At 45.8% G+C, this 22,164-nt stretch overlaps 6 non-coding genes across 6 annotated transcripts; 3 read left to right on the top strand and 3 right to left on the bottom strand.

Moving 5' to 3' along the window:
- The first annotated feature begins 655 nt into the window (after positions 1-655).
- On the top strand, positions 656-819 carry LOC135040448 (U1 spliceosomal RNA). The gene has a single exon (XR_010234349.1). It is a non-coding gene; the product is annotated as a U1 spliceosomal RNA (small nuclear RNA).
- Positions 820-2,403: 1,584 nt separating this feature from the next.
- Positions 2,404-2,567, bottom strand: LOC135040445 (U1 spliceosomal RNA). The gene has a single exon (XR_010234346.1). It is a non-coding gene; the product is annotated as a U1 spliceosomal RNA (small nuclear RNA).
- Positions 2,568-3,238: 671 nt separating this feature from the next.
- LOC135040490 (U1 spliceosomal RNA) lies at positions 3,239-3,401 on the bottom strand. Its single transcript, XR_010234390.1, has one exon. It is a non-coding gene; the product is annotated as a U1 spliceosomal RNA (small nuclear RNA).
- A 178-nt stretch (positions 3,402-3,579) lies between these two features.
- Positions 3,580-3,742, top strand: LOC135040489 (U1 spliceosomal RNA). The gene has a single exon (XR_010234389.1). It is a non-coding gene; the product is annotated as a U1 spliceosomal RNA (small nuclear RNA).
- A 671-nt stretch (positions 3,743-4,413) lies between these two features.
- On the top strand, positions 4,414-4,577 carry LOC135040422 (U1 spliceosomal RNA). The gene has a single exon (XR_010234324.1). It is a non-coding gene; the product is annotated as a U1 spliceosomal RNA (small nuclear RNA).
- A 1,584-nt stretch (positions 4,578-6,161) lies between these two features.
- Positions 6,162-6,325, bottom strand: LOC135040447 (U1 spliceosomal RNA). Its single transcript, XR_010234348.1, has one exon. It is a non-coding gene; the product is annotated as a U1 spliceosomal RNA (small nuclear RNA).
- Between the last annotated feature and the right edge of the window lie 15,839 nt (positions 6,326-22,164).

Below are 22,164 nucleotides of genomic sequence, written 5' to 3'. Positions count from 1 at the left end.
TTCTAACTTCTGGTACATAAAAGAATACATGTAAAAATTAAATGTACCAAGAAAATGGTGTTGGTAGTTTAAAAACACCTGACTTCTCCCGTCTGCTTACTTTGTGCCTTCCAACGCACAATGCAAACTACAGGTAGTGCTGCAGGGCCCACACCCTTTTACTTGCCTTAAAGAGCAGCTCTGGAGCTGTTACAGTGCCCAGCTGCTGCAAGAAATCAGCTTGAATGCTTCAGGGGCTGGGGCATGGCCAACATGAGCCCTACACCGAAGGAGGGTGGGGGTGTTTAATGCGAACTAGGGGTCATCCAAGCGCCGCAAAAGGCCGCCATGCCCTGCATACCCCTTTTCTCTTTTCATATGCAGATGAGGGTTCCAGCCAACTTTGGCCCACTGCTTGGATGACATCACTGTATGCAATCCGTCTTCTGCAGACCTTCCCCCAGGAATGCTTGTACTAGTTGTTGCATTTGGTTTGTTGTTTGGGGGTGCATCAGTATTAGGCAGCCTTCTGCCCTCCCATGTTCATCTGAAAATATGTGTTCTCCCTGCAGTTGTTGTCCCCAGATGAGAGTTCCCTTGTGCTGCCTCAGTTGAATCTCCTTTACTTGACAGAGATGTGCCTGAGCAGCGGCCCTCCCCAGACCTATCCCAAATCATACTTATTTTGCATAGGAGATACCATGGTCATGAAGATTGATCTCCCAGGGTGAGGTTCATTCATTGCATTCTGGGTATGCTGACCCCTATGATTTCCCCAAATGTGGGAAACTCGACTGCATTATTTGTGGTAGTGGGGGACTGTGTTTGTGCTTTCCTTTGGTCAGCTCTGGTAAAAGTCAGATTTCTTTGTCTCAGATCTTCCTCTAGCCTTGTTCTTCTTTCGAGAGTTCCCTTGTGCTGCCTCAGTTGGATCTCCTTCACTTGACAGGGGGGTGCATGTAGGGAGTTATTCGAGGAGATAAGCTGCAGACCTAGGTGAACCCCCTCACAATTCACCTGGTCAAAGCGTTTCCCGACTTGTTCGGACAATTACGAGCAAAATGTCCCTTACCCCCACAGTACAGACAAAGACCAGAATTTTGCCTTCTGGCTCTTTCTTCAGGAGACAGCCGGGAGAGACCCATCTGCATGGTCTCCTCTACGTCTTCAGGAATGGAATATACACACGGACTTGACCTTACAGGTGCTCCTTTTTCAGCCCTCCGCTCTCTGAGACGACGATCAATCTTAATAGAAAGCTCCATGAGTTTATCGAGAGTCTCAGGAGCGGGGTACTGAAGGAGACTGTCTTTTATAGACTCTGATAAGCCGAGGCGAAACTGACTGCGCAGGGCTGGGTCATTCCAGCCACAGTCGTTCGACCAACGGCGAAACTCCATACAATAAACCTCTGCAGGATTTCTACCCTGTCTGAGAGCGCGCAACTGACTTTCAGCGGACGCCTCTCTATCAGGGTCATCATACAAAAGCCCTAAAGACTAAAAAAAAGCGTCAACTGACAACAATGCCGGATCCTCTGCTCTTAAACCAAATGCCCAGGTCTGAGGATCCCCCTGGAGCAAAGAAATAATAAACCCGACCCGCTGAGATTCAGTACCCGAGGAAGTCGGTCTTAAACGAAAATAAAGTTTACAGGATTCTTTAAAATTAAAAAACTCTTTTCTATCACCAGAAAAACGGTCAGGCAAATGCATCTTTGGTTCAGGGACTACCCTTGGGGAAGCTCGCAAAAGATCTTCCTGCGACTTCACCCGAAGAGAAAGATCCTGAACCATCTGAGTAAGTTCTTGAATCTGGCTGACTAAGAGCTGACCAGGATTTGGCCCTAAACCTGTTGGATTCATGAGGCCGATAAACTCTCACAAAACTGAATGAGAAAAAATTAAACCAGAGGTGACCAGAGGAAAGCACAAACACTGGAGAGTTTTTGTAAGATGTTTCTTCCATCAACCAATGAAGAAACACATTGGTACTTTCCCATGATGAGTGAGTGCTTCAGGATCTCTTGCACTTACATGTGCAGCAGAGTACTGCAATGGAAGCAGATTGTAGGCAGATTGAAACTATCCTCTGCTATATGCATTTTTTTTGTTAATTAAAGTAATCCACAACTGGGATTGATATTTTAGCTCTTTTATTTTTACTTAAAGTACAATAACTTTTACCATTTTAATTTGTTTTAATAGTATATTGACAGTATTGTTTTCTTTCAAAAATCCACTTAATAGTATCTCACCTGGCAGGTAAGTAGGAGTTAGGCTAGAGCTGGGGAGGGTCGCTGCTCGGGCACCCCCCTGTCAAGTGAAGGAGATCCAACTGAGGCAGCACAAGGGAACTCTCGAAAGAAGAACAAGGCTAGAGGAAGATCTGAGACAAAGAAATCTGACTTTTACCAGAGCTGACCAGAGGAAAGCACAAACACAGTCCCCCACTACCACAAATAATGCAGTCGAGTTTCCCACATTTGGGGAAATCACAGGGGTCAGCATACCCAGAATGCAATGAATGAACCTCATCCTGGGAGAACAATCTTCATGACCATGGTATCTCCTATGCAAAATAAGTATGATTTGGGATAGGGCTGGGGAGGGCCGCTGCTCAGGCACATCTCTGTCAAGTAAAGGAGATTCAACTGAGGCAGCACAAGGGAACTTTCATCTGGGGACAACAATTGCAGGGAGAACACATATTTTCAGATGAACATGGGAGGGCAGAAGGCTGCCTAATACTGAAGAACCCCCAAACAACAAACCAAATGCAACAACTAGTACAAGCATTCCTGGGGGAAGGTCTGCAGAAGACGGATTTGCATACGGTGATGTCATCCAAGCAGTGGGCCAAAGTTGGCTGGAACCCTCGTCTGCATATGAAAAGAGAAGAGGGGTGTGCAGGGCATGGCGGCCTTTTGCGGCGCTTGGATGACCCCTAGTTCGCATTAAACACCTCCACCCTCCTTCGGTGTGGGGCTCATGTTGGCTATGCCCCAGCCCCTGAAGCATTCAAGCTGATTTCTTGCAGCAGCTGGGCACTGTAACAGCTCCAGAGCTGCTCTGTAAGGCAAATTAAAGGGTGTGGGACCTGCAGCACTACCTGTAGTTCGCATTGTGCGTTGGAAGGCACAAAGTAAGCAGACGGGAGAAGTCAGGATAGTGCGCAAGGGCATAGAAGGGAGCGGCTCAATAAAAGAGAAGTGGAAACAGACAGCAAACTAGGCTGGAGAGAGACCTGAGACAAAGAGATCTGAATTATACTAGAGCCGACCAGAGGAAACACAAATTATGCAGTCAAGTGTCCCACATTTGGGGAAATCAGAGAAGCAGCACACCCAGAGTGCAATGGGTGAGCCTTGCCCTGGGAGAAGCACCTTCCTGATCATAGTATCTCACCTGGCAGGTAAGTAGGAGATGGGCTAGAGCTGGGGAGGGTCGCTGCTCGGGCACCCCCCTGTCAAGTGAAGGAGATCCAACTGAGGCAGCACAAGGGAACTTTCGAGAGTTCCCTTGTGCTGCCTCAGTTGGATCTCCTTCACTTGACAGGGGGGTGCCCGAGCAGCTACCCTCCCCAGCTCTAGCCCATCTCCTACTTACCTGCCAGGTGAGATACTATGATCAGGAAGGTGCTTCTCCCAGGGCAAGGCTCACCCATTGCACTCTGGGTGTGCTGCTTCTCTGATTTCCCCAAATGTGGGACACTTGACTGCATAATTTGTGTTTCCTCTGGTCGGCTCTAGTATAATTCAGATCTCTTTGTCTCAGGTCTCTCTCCAGCCTAGTTTGCTGTCTGTTTCCACTTCTCTTTTATTGAGCCGCTCCCTTCTATGCCCTTGCGCACTATCCTGACTTCTCCCGTCTGCTTACTTTGTGCCTTCCAACGCACAATGCGAACTACAGGTAGTGCTGCAGGTCCCACACCCTTTAATTTGCCTTACAGAGCAGCTCTGGAGCTGTTACAGTGCCCAGCTGCTGCAAGAAATCAGCTTGAATGCTTCAGGGGCTGGGGCATAGCCAACATGAGCCCCACACCGAAGGAGGGTGGAAATGTTTAATGCGAACTAGGGGTCATCCAAGCGCCGCAAAAGGCCGCCATGCCCTGCACACCCCTCTTCTCTTTTCATATGCAGACGAGGGTTCCAGCCAACTTTGGCCCACTGCTTGGATGACATCACCGTATGCAAATCCGTCTTCTGCAGACCTTCCCCCAGGAATGCTTGTACTAGTTGTTGCATTTGGTTTGTTGTTTGGGGGTTCTTCAGTATTAGGCAGCCTTCTGCCCTCCCATGTTCATCTGAAAATATGTGTTCTCCCTGCAGTTGTTGTCCCCAGATGAAAGTTCCCTTGTGCTGCCTCAGTTGAATCTCCTTTACTTGACAGAGATGTGCCTGAGCAGCGGCCCTCCCCAGCCCTATCTCAAATCATACTTATTTTGCATAGGAGATACCATGGTCATGAAGATTGTTCTCCCAGGGTGAGGTTCATTCATTGCATTCTGGGTATGCTGACCCCTGTGATTTCCCCAAATGTGGGAAACTCGACTGCATTATTTGTGGTAGTGGGGGACTGTGTTTGTGCTTTCCTCTGGTCAGCTCTGGTAAAAGTCAGATTTCTTTGTCTCAGATCTTCCTCTAGCCTTGTTCTTCTTTCGAGAGTTCCCTTGTGCTGCCTCAGTTGGATCTCCTTCACTTGACAGGGGGGTGCCCGAGCAGCGACCCTCCCCAGCTCTAGCCTAACTCCTACTTACCTGCCAGGTGAGATACTATTAAGTGGATTTTTGAAAGAAAACAATACTGTCAATATACTATTAAAACAAATTAAAATGGTAAAAGTTATTGTACTTTAAGTAAAAATAAAAGAGCTAAAATATCAATCCCAGTTGTGGATTACTTTAATTAACAAAAAAAATGCATATAGCAGAGGATAGTTTCAATCTGCCTACAATCTGCTTCCATTGCAGTACTCTGCTGCACATGTAAGTGCAAGAGATCCTGAAGCACTCACTCATCATGGGAAAGTACCAATGTGTTTCTTCGTTGGTTGATGGAAGAAACATCTTACAAAAACTCTCCAGTGTTTGTGCTTTCCTCTGGTCACCTCTGGTTTAATTTTTTCTCATTCAGTTTTGTGAGAGTTTATCGGCCTCATGAATCCAACAGGTTTAGGGCCAAATCCTGGTCAGCTCTTAGTCAGCCAGATTCAAGAACTTACTCAGATGGTTCAGGATCTTTCTCTTCGGGTGAAGTCGCAGGAAGATCTTTTGCGAGCTTCCCCAAGGGTAGTCCCTGAACCAAAGATGCATTTGCCTGACCGTTTTTCTGGTGATAGAAAAGAGTTTTTTAATTTTAAAGAATCCTGTAAACTTTATTTTCGTTTAAGACCGACTTCCTCGGGTACTGAATCTCAGCGGGTCGGGTTTATTATTTCTTTGCTCCAGGGGGATCCTCAGACCTGGGCATTTGGTTTAAGAGCAGAGGATCCGGCATTGTTGTCAGTTGACGCTTTTTTTTAGTCTTTAGGGCTTTTGTATGATGACCCTGAAAGAGAGGCGTCCGCTGAAAGTCAGTTGCGCGCTCTCAGACAGGGTAGAAATCCTGCAGAGGTTTATTGTACGGAGTTTCGCCGTTGGTCGAACGACTGTGGCTGGAATGACCCAGCCCTGCGCAGTCAGTTTCGCCTCGGCTTATCAGAGTCTATAAAAGACAGTCTCCTTCAGTACCCCGCTCCTGAGACTCTCGATAAACTCATGGAGCTTTCTATTAAGATTGATCGTCGTCTCAGAGAGCGGAGGGCTGAAAAAGGAGCACCTGTAAGGTCAAGTCCGTGTGTATATTCCATTCCTGAAGACGTAGAGGAGACCATGCAGATGGGTCTCTCCCGGCTGTCTCCTGAAGAAAGAGCCAGAAGGCAAAATTCTGGTCTTTGTCTGTACTGTGGGGGTAAGGGACATTTTGCTCGTAATTGTCCGAACAAGTCGGGAAACGCTTTGACCAGGTGAATTGTGAGGGGGTTCACCTAGGTCTGCAGCTTATCTCCTCGAATAACTCCCTACATGCACCCCCCTGTCAAGTGAAGGAGATCCAACTGAGGCAGCACAAGGGAACTCTCGAAAGAAGAACAAGGCTAGAGGAAGATCTGAGACAAAGAAATCTGACTTTTACCAGAGCTGACCAAAGGAAAGCACAAACACAGTCCCCCACTACCACAAATAATGCAGTCGAGTTTCCCACATTTGGGGAAATCATAGGGGTCAGCATACCCAGAATGCAATGAATGAACCTCACCCTGGGAGATCAATCTTCATGACCATGGTATCTCCTATGCAAAATAAGTATGATTTGGGATAGGGCTGGGGAGGGCCGCTGCTCAGGCACATCTCTGTCAAGTAAAGGAGATTCAACTGAGGCAGCACAAGGGAACTCTCATCTGGGGACAACAACTGCAGGGAGAACACATATTTTCAGATGAACATGGGAGGGCAGAAGGCTGCCTAATACTGATGCACCCCCAAACAACAAACCAAATGCAACAACTAGTACAAGCATTCCTGGGGGAAGGTCTGCAGAAGACGGATTGCATACAGTGATGTCATCCAAGCAGTGGGCCAAAGTTGGCTGGAACCCTCATCTGCATATGAAAAGAGAAAAGGGGTATGCAGGGCATGGCGGCCTTTTGCGGCGCTTGGATGACCCCTAGTTCGCATTAAACACCCCCACCCTCCTTCGGTGTAGGGCTCATGTTGGCCATGCCCCAGCCCCTGAAGCATTCAAGCTGATTTCTTGCAGCAGCTGGGCACTGTAACAGCTCCAGAGCTGCTCTTTAAGGCAAGTAAAAGGGTGTGGGCCCTGCAGCACTACCTGTAGTTTGCATTGTGCGTTGGAAGGCACAAAGTAAGCAGACGGGAGAAGTCAGGTGTTTTTAAACTACCAACACCATTTTCTTGGTACATTTAATTTTTACATGTATTCTTTTATGTACCAGAAGTTAGAAGTAGAAGAGCTGTAACAGAAACCACCAGCTCATCTACAGCCACAGCACACTGGATTTGCCCAATCTCTCCTGATCATGGAAGCTGAGCAGTGTTGGTCCTGGTTTTAGTACTTGGATGGGAGACCACAAGGAAATACCAGGAGCTGTGTGTATTTTTACAATACTAACACCGTTCTCTTGATGCATTCCATTTTGAAACATTGGGGCAGATCTATTAAGCCTGGTGAACTGATAAAGTGCAAGGTGATAAAGTACCAGCCAGTCAGCTCCTAACTGTCATTTTTCAAACCCAGCCTGTGACATGGCAATTAGGAGCTGATTGGCTGGTACTTTATCACCATGCAAATTATCATTTCACCAGGTTTAATAAATCGGCTGCTTACTCATTTATGTACGAGTAGTTAGAAGTAGAAGAACTCTAACAGAAACCACTAAGCTCATCTACAGCCACACCACACTGTATATGCCCAATATCACCTGATTTTAGGCCTGGTTTGTTCTTGGATGTGAGACCACCTGGGAATACCAGGTGCTGTAGGTAGTTTTATACTACCAACACCGTTCTCTTGATGCATTCCATTTTGAAACATTGGGGCAGATCTGTTAAGCCTGGTGAACTGATAAAGTGCAAGGTGATAAAGTACCAGCTAGTCAGCTCCTAACTGTCATTTTTCAAACCCAGCCTGTGACATGGCAATTAGGAGCTGATAGGCTGGTACTTTATCACCATGCAAATTATCATTTCACCAGGTTTAATAAATCGGCTGCTTACTCATTTATGTACGAGTAGTTAGAAGTAGAAGAACTCTAACAGAAACCACTAAGCTCATCTACAGCCACACCACACTGTATATGCCCAATATCACCTGATTTTAGGCCTGGTTTGTTCTTGGATGTGAGACCACCTGGGAATACCAGGTGCTGTAGGTAGTTTTATACTACCAACACCGTTCTCTTGATGCATTATATTTTGAAACTTATTCATTGATGTACCAGTAGTTAGAAGTAGAAGTTAGAAACAGCAAAAATCATCTACAGCCGCATCACACTGGATATGTCCAATCTCATCTGATGTTGGAAGCTAAGCAGTGTTGTGCCTGGTTAGTTTTTGGATTTCAGGTCCTGCCTTCTGGTTTGGCCACGGCACCTCGGAAATTCACCAAGGTCATGGCCGTGATGACGACCCTTCACCATCGGTGGACCAGGGAGGAATCTCTCCTCCCGAAAAACATTCTGGAATTGCGGGCAGTGTTCAATTCATTGACACTGGCCCTGCCTCTAGTACAGAACAGGCCTGTTCAAGTACAATCGGACAACGACACCACGGTAGTGTACACAAATCATCAAGGCGGCACTCGAAATTGCATGGCAAAGCTGGAAGTATCAAAAATCCTCAGTTGGGTAGAACGTCATCTGCCAGCAATATCGGCAGTGTTCATTCCCGGAGTCCTCAACTGGGAAGCGGATTTCCTCAGTCGTCAGTACGTTCACGCTGGAGAGTGGAGAGGCCGCAGCAGAAATGTCTGCACTGGTGTCAGTAGGTGACTGAGGCAGGGATGACTGGGAGATAGTGGGTGACTGAAGCATGTATGACTGGGAGATAGTGGGTGACTGAGGCCGGGGTGACTGGGAGATAGTCAGTGACTAAGGCAGGGGTGATAGGGATATAGTGGATGACTGTGGCAGGGGTGACAGGGACAGTAGGAGACTGAGGCAGGGGTGACAGGGATAGTGGGTGACTGAGGCAGGGGTGATAGGGTGACAGTGGGTGACTGAGGCAGAGGTGACAGGGATAGTGGGTGACTGAGGTAGGGGTGATATGGAGATAGTGGTTGACTGAGGCAGGGGTGACAGAGATAGTGGGTGACTAAAGCAGGGGTGACTGGTATAGTGGGTGACTGAGGCAGGGGTCGCAGGTATAGTGGTTAACTGAGGCAGCGGTGACTGGGAGATAGTGGGTAACTGGGGCAGGGGTAACAGGGAAAGTGTGTGACTCAGGCAGGGGTGATAGGGAGATAGTGGGCAGCAGATCACTGCCTCGCTGACAGCAGCACATCCCTGCTTCACTGACAGCAGCACATCCCTGCCTCATTGACAGCAGCACATACCTGCCTCACTTATAGCAGCACATCCCTGCCTCACTGGCAGCAGCAGATCCCTGCCTCACTGGCAGCAGCAGATCACTGCTTCACTGACAGCAGCACATCCCTGCCTCACTGGCAGCAGCAGATCCCTGCCTTACTGACAGCTGTATATAGGGCCTAATTCAGACCTGATCTCTGCTGTGCATATTCACACAACAGGAGATCAGGTCTGAAGTGTGTGTGTGTGTGTGTGTGCTGGTGCCGCAGTGCACCGGCACATGCCAGAGATGCGATCAGCATCTCTGCCCAGTGAGCGCCTCTGCCAACACATACTTATCTTGCATATGAGATCTCTTGATCATGAAGATAGTTCTCACAGGGTGAGGTTCATCCATTACATTTTAAAGTAGGAAGGTACAAATTACATATTCAAATTACATATATGTGCTGGATTCAAATGTTTTCCCCCCTTCCTTTCTCAATTGTGCCCATCAGCAGCTATTCTAATGTTGCTGCCAATGGGTGTGACACATTCATTTCTTCTGTGGGGTACACTGGACTCCACAAGGATTCACATTGGGGTGTAGAGTAGGATCTTGATCTGAGGCACCAACAGGCTCAAAGCTTTTGACTGTTCCCAAGATGCTCAGCGCCCCCTGCTCTATAACCTCGCTTCCATGAACATGGAGCTCAGTTTGTAGTTGGTGCCTTCAGTAGCAGGACACTTAACAGGGGGCTGCCTCAGGCAGCCTATACTTAGCTATTAATTTTGACAAGAAAAGAAGAACTTTTTTTTTATAAGAATGTACAAGGGCTGCAGCAGGCTAGGTCTAATAGACATCTTTACTGCAGCTCCATCACTCCCAGCGGCGCAGTATACTCCCGCGCCCTGGTTGCTGGGTCACTGCAGCGGAGGCTCCGGTTTCTTCCTAAGGTCAGTCACACACACACCGCCCTCCGGGATCACGAGGCCGCTGATGAAAGGGAGGTAAGGGGCTTCTGTGCCCACACTATACCGTGATCCAGCGTGGCTGTAGGGGGCGAGCCGTGTGCGCACTGGCGTGGACACTGATTACTGGGCAGCCGCTCCACTAGCCACCAGGGACAGTTAAGGAGCACAGCTCTGGGGTTTTTTCTCCTATATTAACCCCATTTTGTACTACCTGCAGTGCATTGTGATAGGTAATAGAGCCTGATTCAGGTTGGATTGCAATCACAATAAGCAATCCAACTGCAAAAATTGCTAAGAGCATACGCATGCGCCTGCATTTTCTGTGACTGTCAATCGGTGCGGGGGGGGGGGGGTCAGCAACACTCCATTTCAAAGTCGGAGATGGAGCGGTGCGGGGGCAGGGCTTCAACGGAGAAACAGGAGGCGTGGTCAGAGCGGCTGCATGACATCACATGCAGCCGTTGCGATTACAAAAATGGTGGCGGCTTCCTGCGCACACGTACAGTCTGCACCAACAGGAGGCTAACCCATTTTTTATGATCACGCTGAACTGCACTGAGACTGCAATTTCAGCGTGGTCAAGAAGGGAGGCGGCATGCTGGGCGGCCATGCCCTGTGATGGGTGGCCCCAGCATGCGAACCAAAGGATTGCAAATTCTGTTACTTAGCAGAATTTGCAATCCTTACTGAATTAGGCCATTGATTACAAAATTGTAAACAATATTTGAAGTTTTTCTTCAGGGACTAACACAAAAGATGCTTGGGGCTACTAACACATGGGTAAGCCACGTAAAGCTTCCCATGGGTCAGTGGCATCACAACGGGGTTGCGGCACACACCCGAGTGTCACCCGCCAAGTGGGGTGACACCAAAGTGCCGGCTCTTCTTCAGTGACAGAATATGGGTGTTTCACTGTGACATTACGTGCAACACCCAGTTTCTGTCACTGTGCAGGAGCCAGCACCACTCACACACTAGTCCCCGGGTACAGCCCCCAACCCCCGGGATACCCGGAGCAACAAAATGGTGATTCAGGCCACGCCCCTACCTATGAGACCATGCCTCCTTTTTACCATTGCGCTGCTTATCTGCGCGCACTGCATTACAATCTCCCTCGCCGCCTCTCTGGGTGTCACCAGTGATAGTGACACCTCTGCCATGCTTGTAGCAGCTGGTCCTAAGATCTACGCCTCCAGCCCTGAGTGTTTTCCCTTGTGACTTGTTGATCATCATAGCGAAGCAGATGCTTACAGAAAACTGCAGGGGCTTAGATTGAAAAGAAAAACATTGACGAACCCATCATTTCAGCGACAGGGTCTGCCACACGACTGACTGAAATGACTGGTTGGTTTGGGCCCCCACCAAAAAAGAATCAATCAATCAATCTCTCCTTGCACAAACTGGCTCTACAGAGGCAAGATGTCCACCTCCTCATCCTCCTATTCCTCACCCCTTTCACTGTGTACATCCCCCTCCTCACAGATTATTAATTCGTCCCCACTGGAATCCACCATCTCAGATCCCTGTGTACTTTCTGGAGGCAATTGCTGGTGAATGTCTCCACGGAGGAATTGATTATAATTAATTTTGATGATCATCATCTTCTCCACATTTTCTGGAAGTAACCTTGTACACCGATTGCTGACAAGGTGAGCGGCAGCACTAAACACTCTTTCGGAGTACACACTGGAGGGAGGGCAACTTAGGTAGAATAAAGCCAGTTTGTGCAAGGGCCTCCAAATTGCCTCTTTTTCTCCACCATTCTTTCAAAGGTGACAGAATCATATGCAGTGACAGTAGACGACATGTCAGTAATCGTTGCCAGGTCCTTCAGTCTGGACCAGATGTCAGCACTCACTCCAGACTGCCCTGCATCACCGCCAGCGGGTGGGCTCGGAATTCTTAGCCTTTTCCTCGCACCCCCAGTTGCGGGAGAATGTGAAGGAGGAGCTGTTGACGGGTCACGTTCCGCTTGACTTGACAATTTTCTCACCAGCAGGTCTTTGAACCTCTGCAGACTTGTGTCTGCCGGAAAGAGAGATACAATGTAGGTTTTAAATCTAGGATCGAGCACGGCGGCCAAAATGTAGTGCTCTGATTTCAACAGATTGAATCCTGGTTAAGCGAATTAAGGGCTCCATCCACAAGTCCCACATGCCTAGTTGAATCGCTCTGTTTTAGCTCCTCCTTCAATGTCTCCAGCTTCTTCTGCAAAAGCCTGATGAGGGGAATGACCTGACTCAGGCTGGCAGTGTCTGAACTGACTTCACGTGTGGAAAGTTCAAAGGGTTGCAGAACCTTGCACAACGTTGAAATCATTCTCCACTGCGCTTGAGTCAGGTGCATTCCCCCTCCTTTGCCTATATCGTGGGCAGATGTATAGGCTTGAATGGCCTTTTGCTGCTCCTCCATCCTCTGAAGCATATAGAGGGTTGAATTCCACCTCGTTACCACCTCTTGCTTCAGATGATGGCAGGGCAGGTTCAGGAATGTTTGGTGGTGCTCCAGTCTTCGGCATGCGGTGGCTGAAGGCAGAAAGTGGCCCGCAATTCTTCGGGCCACCGACAGCATCTCTTGCACGCCCCTGTCGTTTTTTAAATAATTCTGCACCACCAAGTTCAATGTATGTGCAAAACATGGGACGTGCTGGAATTTGCCAAGATGTAATGCACGCACAATATTGGTGGCGTTGTCCGGTGTCACAAATCCCCAGGAGAGTTCAATTGGGGTAAGCCATTCTGCGATGATGTTCCTCAGTTTCCGTAAGAGGTTGTCAGCTGTGTGCCTCTTATGGAAAGCGGTGATACAAAGCGTAGCCTGCCTAGGAACGAGTTGGCAATTGCGAGATGCTGCTACTGGTGCCGCCGCTGCTGTTCTTGCTGCGGGAGGCAATACATCTACCCAGTGGGCTGTCACAGTCATATAGTCCTGAGTCTGCCCTGCTCCACTTAACCACAGACAAGTGGACATTGGGTACAACTGCATTTTTTAGGACACTGGTGACTCTTTTTCTGAGGTCTGTGTACATTTTCGGTATCGCCTGCCTAGAGAAATGGAACCTAGAGGGTATTTGGTACCGGGGACACAGTACCTCAATCAAGTCTCTAGTTGCCTCTAAATTAACGATGGATACCGGAACCACGTTTCTCACCACCCAGACCTGAGTTATCCGCTTTGCAGCAGGATGACTGCTGTGATATTTCATCTTCCTCGCAAAGGACTGTTGGACAGTCAATTGCTTACTGGAAGAAGTACAAGTGGTCTTCCGACTTCCCCTCTGGGATGACGATCGACTCCCAGCAGCAACAACAGCAGCGCCAGCAGCAGTAGGCGTTACACTCAAGGATGCATCGGAGGAATCCCAGGCAGGAGAGGACTCGTCAGACTTGCCAGTGACATGGCCTGCAGGACTATTGGCTCTCCTGTCTAAGGAGGAAATTGACACTGAGGGAGTTGGTGGTGTGGTTTGCAGGAGCTTGGTTACAAGAGGAAGGGATTTAGTGGTTAGTGGACTGCTTCTGCTGTCATCCAAAGTTTTTGAACTTGTCACTGACTTATGATGAATGCGCTGCAGGTGACGTATAAGGGAGGATGTTCCGAGGTGGTTAACGTCCTTATCCCTACTTATTACAGCTTGACAAAGGCAACACACGGCTTGACACCTGTTGTCCGCATTTGTGTACAGGATGCATACCTTCATGTCCCCATTTATCCACCTCATCAGGCGTAACTCAGATTTGCGGTACAGGACTGTCATTGCCAATTTCAGACGTTGCTGTTTGGTCTCTCCATGGCCCTGAGAATTTTCACCAAGGTAATGGCGGAAATGATGGTGCTCCTGTGCAAGCAAGGTGTCACAATTATCCCGTACTTGGGCGATCTCATAAAAGCGAGATCAAGAGAGCAGTTGCTGAACAGCGTATCACTTTCACTGAAAGTGTTACAGCAACACGGCTGGATTCTCAATATCCCGAAGTCGCAGTTGATTCCTACTACTCGTCTGTCTTTCTTGGGCATGATTCTGGACACAGACCAGAAGAGGGTTTATCTCCTGATAGAAAAGGCCCAGGAACTCATGTCTCTTGTCAGGAACCTATTGAAACCAAAACAGGTGTCAGTGCATCACTGCACTCGAGTCCTGGGAAAGATGGTGGCATCATACGAGGCCATTCCATTCGGCAGGTTCCATGCAAGGACTTTCCAATGGGACCTACTGGACAAGTGGTCCGGGTCACATTTACAGATGCATTGGTTGATCACCCTGTCCCCCAGGGTCAGGGTATCACTCTTGTGGCTGCAGAGTGCTCACCTTCTCGAGGGACGCAGATTCAGCATTCAGGGCTGGATCCTGGTGACCACAGACGCAAGCCTCCAAGGTTGGGGAGCAGTCACACAGGGAAGAAATTTCCAAGGTCTTTGGTCAAGTCAAGAGACTTGTCTTCACATCAACATCCTGGAACTAAGGGCCATATACAATGCCCTACGTCAAGCGGAGACCTTACTTTGCGACCAACCGGTTCTGATCCAGTCAGACAACGTCACCGCAGTGGCTCATGTAAACCGCCAAGGCGGCACAAGAAGCAGAGTGGCGATGGCACAAGCCACCAGAATTCTTCGCTGGGTGGAGAATCACGCAAGCGCACTGTCAGCAGTGTTCATTCCGGGAGTGGACAACTGGGAAGCAGACATCCTCAGCAGACACGACCTACATCCGGGAGAGTGGGGACTTCATCAGGAAGTCTTTGCACAGATTACAAGTCGGTGGGAACTGCCACAGATAGACATGATGGCGTCCCGGCTCAACAAAAAGCTACAGAGGTATTGCGCAAGGTCAAGAGACCCTCAGGCAGTAGCTGTAGACGCCCTAGTGACACCGTGGGTGTTCCGGTCGGTCTATGTATTTCCTCCTCTTCCTCTCATACCCAAGGTGTTGAGGATAATAAGACAAAGAGGAGTGAGAACAATCCTCATTGTTCCAGATTGGCCACGGAGGACCTGGTATCCGGATCTGCAGGAAATGCTCACAGAAGATCTGTGGCCTCTCCCTCTAAGACAGGACCTGTTGCATCAGGGGCCCTGTCTGTTCCAAGACTTACCGCGGCTGCGTTTGACGGCATGGCGGTTGAATGCCGGATCCTAGCATTCCGGTTGAGGTCATCCCTACGCTGATAAAGGCTAGGAAGGATGTAACGTTAAAACATTACACCGTATATGGCGAAATTATGTTTCTTGGTGTGAGGCCAGGAATGCTCCTACGGAAGAATTCCATCTGGGCCGTTTCCTTCACTTCCTACAAACTGGAGTGAATTTGGGCCTAAAATTAGGCTCTATTAAGGTCCAGATTTCGGCCTTATCCATTTTCTTTCAAAAAGAATTGGCTTCTCTTCCAGAAGTTCAGACTTTTGTAAAAGGAGTGCTGCATATTCAGCCTCCTTTTGTGCCTCCGGTGGCACCTTGGGACCTTAACGTGGTGTTAAGTTTTCTAAAATTACACTGGTTTGAACCACTTAAAACAGTGGAGTTAAAATATCTCACATGGAAGGTGGTCATGTTATTAGCCTTGGCTTCGGCTAGGCGAGTGTCGGAATTAGCGGCTTTGTCACATAAAAGCCCATATTTGGTATTCCATGTGGATAGAGCGGAATTGCAGACCCGTCCTCAATTCCTACCAAAAGTGGTCTCATCTTTTCATATGAACCAACCTATTGTGGTGCCTGTGGCTACGCGTGACTTGGAGGATTCCGAGTTACTTGATGTGGTTAGGGCTTTGAAAATTTACGTGGCCAGGACGGCTAGAGTCAGGAAAACTGAAGCGCTGTTTGTCCTGTATGCAACCAACAAGATTGGTGCCCCTGCTTCAAAGCAGGCTATTGCTCGCCGGATTTGTAACACGATTCAGCAAGCGCATTCTATGGCTGGATTGCAGTTACTGAAATCGGCCAAGGCCCATTCCACGAGGAAAGTGGGCTCTTCTTGGGCGGCTGCCCGAGGGGTCTCGGCACTACAGCTGTGTCAAGCTGCTACTTGGTCGGGTTCACACACCTTTGCAAAATACTATAAGTTTGATACCCTGGCTGAGAAGGAACTCATGTTTGCTCAATCGGTGCTGCAGAGTCATCCGCACTCTCCCGCCCGTTTTGGAGCATTGGTATAATCCCCATGGTCCTTACGGAGTCCCCAGCATCCTCTAGGACGTTAGAGAAAATAAGATTTTAAACCTACTGGTAAATCTTTTTCTCGTAGTCCGTAGAGGATGCTGGGCGCCCGTCCCAAGTGCGGACTACTTCTGCAATACTTGTATATAGTTATTGCTTCAATAAGGGTTATGTTATAGTTGCATCGGTCCTGCACTGATGCTATGTTGTTTTTTCATACTGATAACTGGGTAGTTTATCACAAGTTATACGGTGTGATTGGTGTGGCTGGTATGAATCTTGCCCTGGATTAACAAAATCCTTTCCTCATACTGTCCGTCTCCTCTGGGCACAGTTTCTCTAACTGTGGCATAGAGGGAGGAGCCAGTGCACACCCAGAACTAAAGTCTTTCTTAAAGTGCCCATGTCTCCTGTGGAGCCCGTCTATCCCCATGGTCCTTACGGAGTCCCCAGCATCCTCTACGGACTACGAGAAAAAGATTTACCGGTAGGTTTAAAATCTTATTTTCTACTTTATTCTTTTCTATGCTAGTTTATTACGACCAACTCTCATCCAAGGAGTTTGATATTCTACTACCTGCATGCAATTTAAATTGCTTAAATTGTTTATATGGTTGATTTGTCCTTCACAATCCATAATCTGCAACTTGGATGTACTTGTGTCATTGAAAATCTTATAATAAAAATGTATATACAGATACTCAACCTGTATATTGAAAAAAAAAAAAGTTATAAGACATATGCATTCAATATTTGAAGAAACAAAATAAAATAAAGCTATCTATTGGGTTTCACTAACAAGCACATTGGAAGACTTGACTACTGTTAAAAGACATGCATTACATGGTATAGAGCCACAAACCACAATGTAGTAAAATAAAAACAAACTTACATGTGTATCAAACCTATGTGAGGCTTACATTGATAGTGCAAGATCAACACTCTATCAACTGTGCAAACTAGACTGCACATAAATGCCATAAAATTTATCTGAGATTTTAGTAAATAAGGCCCGTTGCTGTCCGGGTCACGCAGCCGTCACGGCCCGCCCCCATACGGTCCGGTCATGTCTGCGTTGTCCTGACTGTGCCCCCAAAATGGCGGCACAACGCCGCTGGCCCGACTCCTCCTGCCCAGTGACCGCCTCTGCCTGTCAATCAGGCAGAGGCGCTCACTTGGGCAGAGATGCTGATCGCATCTCTGGCATGTGCCGGTGCACTGCGGCACCAGCACACACGCACTTCAGACCTGATCTCCTGTTGTGTGAATATGCACAGCAGGGATCAGGTCTGAATTAGGCCCTATATACAGCTGTCAGTAAGGCAGGGATGTGCTGCTGCCAGTGAGGCAGGGATGTGCTGCTGGTAGTGAAGCAGTGATGTGCTGCTGTCAGCGAAGCAGTGCTGTGCTGCTGTCAGCGAGACAGGGATGTGCTGCTGTCAGCGAGGCAGGGATGTGCTGCTGTCAGCGAAGCAGGGATGTGCTGCTGTCAGCGAAGCAGGGATGTGCTGCTGTCAGCGAAGCAGGGATGTGCTGCTGTCAGCGAGGCAGGGATGTGCTGCTGTCAGCGAGGCAGGGATGTGCTGCTGTCAGCGAGGCAGGGATGTGCTGCTATAAGTGAGGTAGGGATGTGCTGCTGTCATTGAAGCAGGAATGTGCTGCTGCAGTGAGGCAGAGATATGCAGCCCACTATCTCCCTGTTAATCAGAGACTTGGCTTTGTGGACACTTTTCAGAGAACAAATTTGTTAGCATAAAAATAAAGCCAGAAAATGAAGAGCTGTTTAATCACTCAATTGGATTTTTTTTGCCAGCATATTTTTTTTCTCTGCAACCCACTGCTAAATTGTGCTTCCTAGCTTTTTTTTATAAAATCACTGAATCAAATCTAACTCTGATTACATCAGAGAAGGCCAGGTACCCTACACAATAAGAGGGGGTTTGAAATTTTGACTTGTCTACTTAAATATCACCAAAATCTGATCACAAGGTCAATTACGTTCCTGGGTGGGATTGAACCACCAACCTTTTGGTTAATAGCCTTACACACTAACCAATTGCACCACAGAGACACTTTGCAAAAAGTACATACTGACAAAGGCTAATAAGCATTCATCAAGAACGTTTCCTAGAAAAACTTTAAAAAGTCAATAATCTGGAGAGTTTTTGTAAGATGTTTCTTCCATCAACCAATGAAGTATGCTAACAAATTTGTTCTCTGAAAAGTGTCCACAAAGCCAAGTATCTGATTAACACCTTTGTAGGGATGGTTTTTCACCTATTACTAAATTAAACTTGCTTCATTGGAAAGGCAGCAAGATGCATCGTCATTTCAATATCTACTGAAATAATACAGGTTGACACCAGGAAACATTAACGCCACTGCATCCTTGCTGCTTTCTCATGTGGAAGTCTGTTTAATGTGAAAACAAGGTGATATCTAATTAGCACACAGGTAAGGAATTAAGAAAATCTTTATTTAAGGGTGAAGATGTTTCTCACAAAATCGTTGCCCCAATGCATCATTGAAATTCAACCTGGAAAGATGATTTTAATATATCACTTGTACATTTTGTATTGCTCTTCTGGTGACAATGTAGTTTGTTTTTGTCAATTACCATTTTAATAATAGGGTAAAGAAAATTAAGTGGATTTTTGAAAGAAAACAATACTGTCAATATACTATTAAACAAATTAAAATGGTAAAAGTTATTGTACTTTAAGTAAAATTAAAAGAGCTAAAATATCAATCCCAATTTTGGATTACTTTAATTAAAAAAAAATGCATATAGCAGAGGATAGTTTCAATCTGCCTACCTCTGGGTTATCGGCCCAGCATGCTTCCATTACAGTACTCTGCTGCACATGTAAGTGCAAGAGATCCTGAAGCACTCACTCATCATGGGAAAGTACCAATGTGTTTCTTCGTTGGTTGATGGAAGAAACATCTTACAAAAACTCTCCAGATTATTGACTTTTTAAAGTTTTTCTAGGAAACGTTCTAGATGAATGCTTATTAGCCTTTGTCAGTATGTACTTTTTGCAAAGTGTCTCTGTGGCGCAATCGGTTAGTGTGTTCGGCTATTAACCAAAAGGTTGGTGGTTCAATCCCACCCAGGGATGTAATTGACCTTGTGATCGGATTTTGGTGATATTTAAGTAGACAAGTCAAAATTTCAAACGCCCTGTTATGGTGTGGGTACCTTGCCTTCCCTGATGTAATCAGAGTTAGATTTGATTCAGTGATTTTATAAAAACAGCTAGGAAGCACAATTTAGCAGTGGGTTGCAGAGAAAAAAAATATGCTGGCAGAAAAATCCAATTGAGTGATTAAACAGCTCTTCATTTTCTGGCTTTATTTTTATGCTAACAAATTTGTTCTCTGAAAAGTGTCCACAAAGCCAAGTCTCTGATTAACACCTTTGTAAGGATGGTTTTTCACCTATTACTAAATTAAACTTGCTTCATTGGAAAGGCAGCAAGATGCATCCTCATTTCAATGTCTACTGAAATAATACAGGTTGACACCAGGAAACATTAACGCCACTGCATCCTTGCTGCTTTCTCATGTGGAAGTCTGTTTAATGTGAAAACAAGGTGATATCTAATTAGCACACAGGTAAGGAATTAAGAAAATCTTTATTTAAGGGTGAAGATGTTTCTCACAAAATCGTTGCCCCAATGCATCATTGAAATTCAACCTGGAAAGATGATTTTAATATATCACTTGTACATTTTGTATTGCTCTTCTGGTGACAATGTAGTTTGTTTTTGTCAATTACCATTTTAATAATAGGGTAAAGAAAATTAAGTGGATTTTTGAAAGAAAACAATACTGTCAATATACTATTAAACAAATTAAAATGGTAAAAGTTATTGTACTTTAAGTAAAATTAAAAGAGCTAAAATATCAATCCCAATTTTGGATTACTTTAATTAAAAAAAAATGCATATAGCAGAGGATAGTTTCAATCTGCCTACCTCTGGGTTATCGGCCCAGCATGCTTCCATTGCAGTACTCTGCTGCACATGTAAGTGCAAGAGATCCTGAAGCACTCACTCATCATGGGAAAGTACCAATGTGTTTCTTCGTTGGTTGATGGAAGAAACATCTTACAAAAACTCTCCAGATTATTGACTTTTTAAAGTTTTTCTAGGAAACGTTCTAGATGAATGCTTATTAGCCTTTGTCAGTATGTACTTTTTGCAAAGTGTCTCTGTGGCGCAATCGGTTAGTGTGTTCGGCTATTAACCAAAAGGTTGGTGGTTCAATCCCACCCAGGGATGTAATTGACCTTGTGATCGGATTTTGGTGATATTTAAGTAGACAAGTCAAAATTTCAAACGCCCTGTTATGGTGTGGGTACCTGGCCTTCCCTGATGTAATCAGAGTTAGATTTGATTCAGTGATTTTATAAAAACAGCTAGGAAGCACAATTTAGCAGTAGGTTGCAGAGAAAAAAAATATGCTGGCAGAAAAATCCAATTGAGTGATTAAACAGCTCTTCATTTTCTGGCTTTATTTTTATGCTAACAAATTTGTTCTCTGAAAAGTGTCCACAAAGCCAAGTCTCTGATTAACACCTTTGTAAGGATATTTTTTCACCTATTACTAAATTAAACTTGCTTCATTGGAAAGGCAGCAAGATGCATCCTCATTTCAATGTCTACTGAAATAATACAGGTTGACACCAGGAAACATTAACGCCACTGCATCCTTGCTGCTTTCTCATGTGGAAGTCTGTTTAATGTGAAAACAAGGTGATATCTAATTAGCACACAGGTAAGGAATTAAGAAAATCTTTATTTAAGGGTGAAGATGTTTCTCACAAAATCGTTGCCCCAATGCATCATTGAAATTCAACCTGGAAAGATGATTTTAATATATCACTTGTACATTTTGTATTGCTCTTCTGGTGACAATGTAGTTTGTTTTTGTCAATTACCATTTTAATAATAGGGTAAAGAAAATTAAGTGGATTTTTGAAAGAAAACAATACTGTCAATATACTATTAAAACAAATTAAAATGGTAAAAGTTATTGTACTTTAAGTAAAAATAAAAGAGCAAAAATATCCATCCCAGTTTTGGATTACTTTAATTAACAAAAAAAATGCATATAGCAAAGGATAGTTTCAATCTGCCTACCTCTGGGTTATGGGCCCAGCATGCTTCCATTGCTGTACTCTGCTGCACATGTAAGTGCAAGAGTTCCTGAAGCACTCACTCATCATGGGAAAGTACCAATGTGTTTCTTCGTTGGTTGATGGAAGAAACATCTTACAAAAACTCTCCAGATTATTGACTTTTTAAAGTTTTTCTAGGAAACGTTCTAGATGAATGCTTATTAGCCTTTGTCAGTATGTACTTTTTGCAAAGTGTCTCTGTGGCGCAATTGGTTAGTGTGTACGGCTATTAACCAAAAGGTTGGTGGTTAAATCCTACCTAGGGACGTAATTGACCTTGTGATCAGATTTTGGTGATATTTAAGTAGACAAGTCAAAATTTCAAACCCCCTCTTATTGTGTAGGGTACCTAGCCTTCTCTGATGTAATCAGAGTTAGATTTGATTCAGTGATTTTATAAAAACAGCTAGGAAGCACAATTTAGCAGTGGGTTGCAGAGAAAAAGAAATATGCTGGCAAAAAAATCCAATTGAGTGATTAAACAGCTCTTCATTTCTGGCTTTATTTTTATGCTAACAAATTTGTTCTCTGAAAAGTGTCCACAAAGCCAAGTCTCTGATTAACACCTTTGTAGGGATGGTTTTTCACATATTACTAAATTAAACTTGCTTCATTGGAAAGGCAGCAAGATGCATCCTCATTTCAATGTCTACTGAAATAATACAAGTTGACACCAGGAAACATTAACGCCACTGCATCCTTGCTGCTTTCTCATGTGGAAGTCTGTTTAATGTGAAAACAAGGTGAAATCTAATTAGCACACAAGTAAGGAATTAAGAAAATCTTTATTTAAGGGTGAAGATGTTTC

This window comes from Pseudophryne corroboree, unplaced genomic scaffold, assembly GCF_028390025.1.
Source record: "Pseudophryne corroboree isolate aPseCor3 unplaced genomic scaffold, aPseCor3.hap2 scaffold_74, whole genome shotgun sequence".
Classification (NCBI taxonomy): domain Eukaryota; kingdom Metazoa; phylum Chordata; class Amphibia; order Anura; family Myobatrachidae; genus Pseudophryne; species Pseudophryne corroboree.
This window is presented reverse-complemented; position numbering and strand designations above follow the sequence as displayed.